Here is a 6,129-nt window from a genome sequence, read left to right on the forward strand (position 1 = left end):
GAGGGTGCACTCCTTGCGCATGGGGCTTCCCTACGTGGGGGACACCCCTGCGTGGCATGGCACTCCTTATGCGCGTCAGCACTGCACGTGGGCCTGCTCCACATGTGTCAAGGAGGCCCGGGGTTTGAACCGCGAACCTCCCACGTGGTAGACAGACACCCTAACCACTGGGCCAAGTCTTCCCTATGCTTTGTTTTAATTTGTGTTTTTTGTTTTGTTTTGTTTACTTTCTTATGAAAAGATGTCCCCACCCAGGCAGCATCTTTTTCTCCTCGACAGCTCACCACAATGCATAGGGCTATCGTCTTTGCCTCTCCTTGGGTTTATTTGTGTTGTGTACTTGTTCAGTGGTTGTTTCCCCCTTTCCTAAAACCATGCTTGGCAGTAGGTTTCCCTGGTTATCTCTGGTTTCAAAACTGTTCGGCAGGCAGGTGCTTTGATGGCCCTGTCATTGGCCTTGCAGATTAGAGCTCATGTTCACATTTCGCCCGGGGCACAGTGATAGCAGCTTTGTTTCCCTCTGACTTTCATAAACTGGAATGAACGCATTATATGGACACTGTGGTGGGGTCCACCTCTGCTTCTCTGGTAAGGCGCAAGGAGAGAGGGAAATGTTAAATTCCCCTGACTTCATGGTGAGCATCAAGAGAACAAATGCCCTTTGTTTCATTGGACAGCTCGTCTGAGCAGGGAGTGCAGGACCACACTGTTTTCCCTGGTCCCTGCTCTGCTGGTCACTTTGGTCTACATCTCTTAACCTGGTTAGGAGGAAATGGGAAGGAAAGGCAAGACAGGAAGCTGAGCATATTGCCTTGCTGACATGGTAAGTCAAAAATACGTCTGGCATCAGATCCCTGAAATGCTGTCCTTGTTTTGTAGTATAATCTGAAAACTGAAACGGCTCCCCTCGTCATTGTTGTTTCCACCATGGGCACTGGAGACCCACCAGACACAACCTGCAAGTTTGTTAAAGGATTACAGGACAAGACACTGCCAGCTGATTTCTTCGCTCACCTGCGATATGGGTTATTGGGTAACATTTCCTGCTCTTGCTTTACTGTATTATTACTAGCTTTAACTCTGGTGTCTGAAAGCATCTTTCAGAACCATGAAATATAGTTGCATAGGTTTTGACTTTTTTGTTTTAATATGAATATTTGAATATAAAACAAAATATGGAAATACGTGCATCTCGTGTGAATGCTCCCCCAATCTTCAGCCCACCTCCGTGGAAGTCCTTGAGTAGCATTCTTAACCAAGGTGCTTATCAATTTCAACCTTGGATCATTTTCAAAATATTAATGGCTGAATGCCACCTTCTGACTCCTAATGTCGAGACCCTAAAAGAGTAAGCCTGAATCCTGTGTCTTGGTGAAAAGCTCCTAGATGACTCTGCTAGGTTCCTTTGTCTACGAACCATTCCTGTAGTGTAGGAGCCTGGTTTGCAATCCTGGCTGAGCATTGGGTTCATCTGGGAGTTTTTAGTAAATTCCATTTCCTGGGCCCACCTGCAATGATTGATTTAAGTGTTCTCAGGTAGTGCCCAGAATCAGTTGTTTTTAAGAGCACCCAGGTGATTTTAATGTGCATCCTAGATCAAGCTGTGAAGTATTGTTTAAAAATATCAAAATAAATAAAGGATCAGCAGGATAAGCACAGTCAGATGGGACCCCATGGGGAGGATTCAGGTCCCATATCCTGGCTTGAGGTCTGTACTCTTCACCTTTGAGGATCCCCTCACATCCCAGGAGATCTAGCAAGGGTAGATTTTGCTCTAATAAACAGTTCATCAGAGTTTTGAGTTTTATGACCGTGACCAAGAACAGTCATGTCTAAACATAGTTAAAATAATATTTTATAGCATTTAAAATTGCTTTACTCAAACCTTAGTAATGGGGAAAGAGTTATATGAAAATATTAACTGAAATAAATAGGTTATAAAATAACACTTGTGTGTATGTTAAGATCAGGCACCATCAAAATGTAACACCAGAATTTTAACAGCCACTATATTTAGGTAGTAGGTTTATTATAATTTCATGTTTATATTCTTGTGTTTTCCACTTTTCAAGAGTGAACATATATTGCTTGAAAATTCCTCAAAAAAATTATTAAAGACAGAAAATTGCAGCCTGTTCACCTGTTCTAGTCAATCCAATCCAAGGCCCATAGGTGGGCCCACTACTTCTTTACCCTTTCTTCATGAGAAAGAACATGGAGATAATTAAACTGAGAAATTTAAGCTTTTAATTTTAAAATTTCTACCAAATATAAGAATAACTTAGTCTATTTTCTTGCCATGAAATGTAGAAACCATTCTTAATTTACTTTAATACAGAAACATTTGTAGCAGCTGATTGTTTATACTGCAGTCACACCTATATGTTCTAGATCAGGGGTCAGCAAATTCTGTAAAGGGCAAACAGATTATAAATACTTTGGGCATTGCTTGCCACGTGGTCTCTATCACCACTATGTAACTACCATTGGAGCTTGAAGGCAACCATGAATAGTACATAAATATATTGACTTGGCTGTGTTACAGTAAAACTTTATTTACACAGTAGGTCGAGGATAGGATTTGCCCCACAGGCTATAGTTTGCAGACTCCTACTTTAATTCAGAAAAGTCAGAAATACAGGTACCATGTTTTTTCGAAACCCACCTAATCCTTTAAGACTTACGAAAATGTGAATTTTTTTAAACAATTGTCAAAAAGTATTCTGTCAGTTTGTTTATTTTTATGTTGCAAAGTAGAAGGAACATGTCTGCATACTTACTATTACTCAAAAAAAAATTAAATGGGAAGCTATACATTATTTCTTGCTCCTTCAATAAGGGCATAGGATATTATTTTAGATATTTTATTTATTCGTTCTTTGTATTTTCTTTAGCTATTTTATTTGTTCTTTGTATCTGCTTTAAACTTAAAATTTATTGTGCACTAAGAATTTATTTGGGCTCTTTTAGGTCTGGGAGATTCAGAATACACATATTTCTGTAATGGGGGAAAGATAATTGACAGACGACTTAAAGAGCTTGGAGCCCAGCGTTTCTATGACTCTGGATATGCAGGTGACTGTTTGGGGTGAGAACAGTATGCCTCATAAGGACCTATTTTTCTAATAAATGCTTATTTACACAGCATGGGAGTTAATGAGTTTAATTTTTTTTTTAAGCTTTTGGATTCAAGAAGGTGACGCCAGAGCTTGATTCACCCCTTGCTCTGCTTTTCTTTTTAGATGTCTCTCCTTCAGTATCTGCTAATGGGAGAAACTAGAGAAAATGCCTCACTATGGTTGCCTTTATTTTTATTTTTTATTTCATTTTATTTTATTTTATTTTTTGTCTTTATTCATTTTTTTAATATTACATTCAAAAAATATGAGGCCCCCATATACCCCCCACCCCCCTCCCCCCACTCCTCCCCCCCCATAGCAGCATTCTCCTCCATCATCATGAGACATTCATTGCATTTGGTGAATACATCTCTGAGCATCATTGTACCTCATGGTCAATGGTCCACATCATAGCCCACACTCTCCCCTGTTCCATCCAGTGGGCCATGGGAGGACATACGGTGTCTGGTAATTGTCCCTGCAGCACCAACCAGGACAACTCTAAGTCCCGAAAACGCCTCCATATCTCATCTTTTCCTCCCATTCCCTACACCCAGCAGCCACCATGGCCACTTTCTCCACACCAATGCCACATTTTCTTCAATTACTAATCACAATAGTTCGTGAATAGAATATCAGTAAGTTCACTCTGATCCATATTCTATTCCTCCTTCCTGTGGAACTTGGATTGGTTGTGTCCACTCCACATCTATATTAAGAGGGGGCTTAGATTCCACATGGATCCTGGATGCAATCCTCCTGCTTTCAGTTGTAGGCACTCTTGGCTTCATGGTGTGGTGGTTGACATTCTTCAACTCCATGTTAGCTGAGTGGGGTAAGTCCAATAAACCAGAGTGTAGGAGCTACAAGTCTGTTGAGGCTCAGGGCCTGGCTGTCATATGGTCAGTCCAGAGATTCAGATCCCCTGGGTATATCTTAAACCCCAGCACCAACTACAATTCTGGTAAAGTTACAGGAAAGGCTTGTGAAAAAAGATCACATCTGAGTCCAGCTCCATCACACAGAAACACAAACTTCAAAGAAGGGCCAACTGACATGGCACTGAACTCCATCTGCCATGACCATAGAACCTGTGGGTCTCTAGCCCTCAGAAGAACCAATACCCGGGGTTGTATCTACTTTATCTGTCTCTGGGACTCTGCTGAGGTGTGCGTAAGGGCTACCCCTCTGATAACCTCCCGGCTCTTTTTTGGAGACTCATAGCCATATAAATTCATTTTTCCTTTCCATTTCCCCCTTGATTCAGGTCAAAAAGCATTTTTACCTCCTGTTTTTATATGTAGACTGAGATATTCTGCTGGTCTGAGTTGAACCTTTTATTCAAGGTCCTTTTCTAGTTACATCATCAGCTGGTACTTGGTAGTAATCCCTCAGTGCCAGGGAGGGTTGCCTTTATTTTGAAGTGTGAATTTACTACAATTAGCATTTTCTTTAGGATGTTTATGTAAATTACTTAGGAAACTTAGGAGTGTGCATGTGTGTCCACTCTGCTGTGCACCCTGGGGAGGGACTGGGGAAACGGAGCCACCCTCACTGAGAGAGCACAGAGCAGTGGGCATCGCCTCAGAGGCCCTCCTTGGTGCTCTGCCTCTCGCCATCTCTGTGTCCGTTTGCCACCATCTCAGTGTCTGTTTGCTACCTCAGTTTCTGTTTTCATGATTTCTATTTGATCTTGTTTTTACATCTTGGTAAAGTTATGAAAACTTCAGCCTGAGAGCTCCCTCTCAGGTCTTCTTAACATGTTTATTCAAAGATCTTATAAGTGCTGCCCTCTGACTCACTTGCACCTGGCCTTTAACTGTTTTGCTAGCTGACAGCACTCACATCCTCCCATTCATTTTTCTTTTTGTTTTCTTTTCTTACTAGATGCATGTATTAAATGAATTTTCACTCACAAGAGATGTATTTACGAATGACAGATTTGCTATTGTCTTGCTTTTCTGCATATTACCACTTTATATTTTGTGTGTCAGAGATTCTTATGTTTTCACTTAACTCATACCTAACGTCCACTTCTTACATTATTTTCTATAGCTGGATGCTGTGTATTTTCCCCACATTCCTATTTTATATATTTTTCTGATTGTGATGACGCTCTGCCACATTTCCAAGCATGTACTCTCTTAGTTTTGTCCCTTTATAGTGTTTATTTTTTGTAAGAACTTCATTGACATTAAATGTTTTATTAATATTTTCAAGAAGTCATTCTTGCTTAACATGCCCTCACATGTGTGTGGACTCAGTTGATCTCCCACTTCCTGACTGACACCTTGGTCAAATTATTATTAAATGTCCTGTGCTTTGGTTTCTCCTCCTGTGATATAGATAAAATAGTACACATTATGTAAGGCTCTTGGAAAATTAAATGAATGAACATTATCCTCTTAAAACAAATGCCTGCCCTGTAGTGAATATTAATGTTGTCAATATCGTTACCGCCTTACTGTTTCCGAGTTGTTAGAATGAAATTTTAAATGTATCTGCCACTATTGGACCCATAATTTTATAAACTTGCCTTTCCAAAGACTGCTCAGGGATGGATGTGATGTGTCACCAAATTTAGAACTGTGTACCATTTTGCACAACAAATGAGTTCAATGAAATTGTATCCTGAATCATAATAAGACAAAGGTCTAAAATGTGCCATTTAGATGATAGCCAGGCCCTGAGCCTCAACAGACATCAGCTCCTACACTCTGATTTATTGGACTCACCCCACTCAGCTAAGATGGAGTTGAAGAAGGATAACCACCACACCATGGAGCCTAGAGTGCCTACAACTGAAAGCAGGAGGATTGCATCCAGTATCCACGTGGAATCTGAGCCTCCTCTTGACATGGAGGTACAACGGACACAACCAATCCAAGGTCCACAGAGAAAAGGTGGCATTGGAGTGGGAAAAGTGGCCATGGTGGCTGATGGGTATGGGGAATGGCAGGAAGAGATGAGATGTGGAGGCTTTTTTTGGGACCTGGAGTTACCCTGGATG

At 41.0% G+C, this 6,129-nt stretch overlaps 1 long non-coding RNA gene across 1 annotated transcript; it reads left to right on the forward strand.

The window, feature by feature from the left end:
• Positions 1-896: 896 nt before the first annotated feature.
• LOC139437848 (uncharacterized) lies at positions 897-3,145 on the forward strand. The gene is made up of 2 exons (XR_011647767.1): positions 897-1,033; positions 2,971-3,145. It is a non-coding gene; the product is annotated as an uncharacterized lncRNA (long non-coding RNA).
• Positions 3,146-6,129: the final 2,984 nt, after the last annotated feature.

Source organism: Dasypus novemcinctus, chromosome 29, assembly GCF_030445035.2.
Source record: "Dasypus novemcinctus isolate mDasNov1 chromosome 29, mDasNov1.1.hap2, whole genome shotgun sequence".
NCBI classification, from domain to species: domain Eukaryota; kingdom Metazoa; phylum Chordata; class Mammalia; order Cingulata; family Dasypodidae; genus Dasypus; species Dasypus novemcinctus.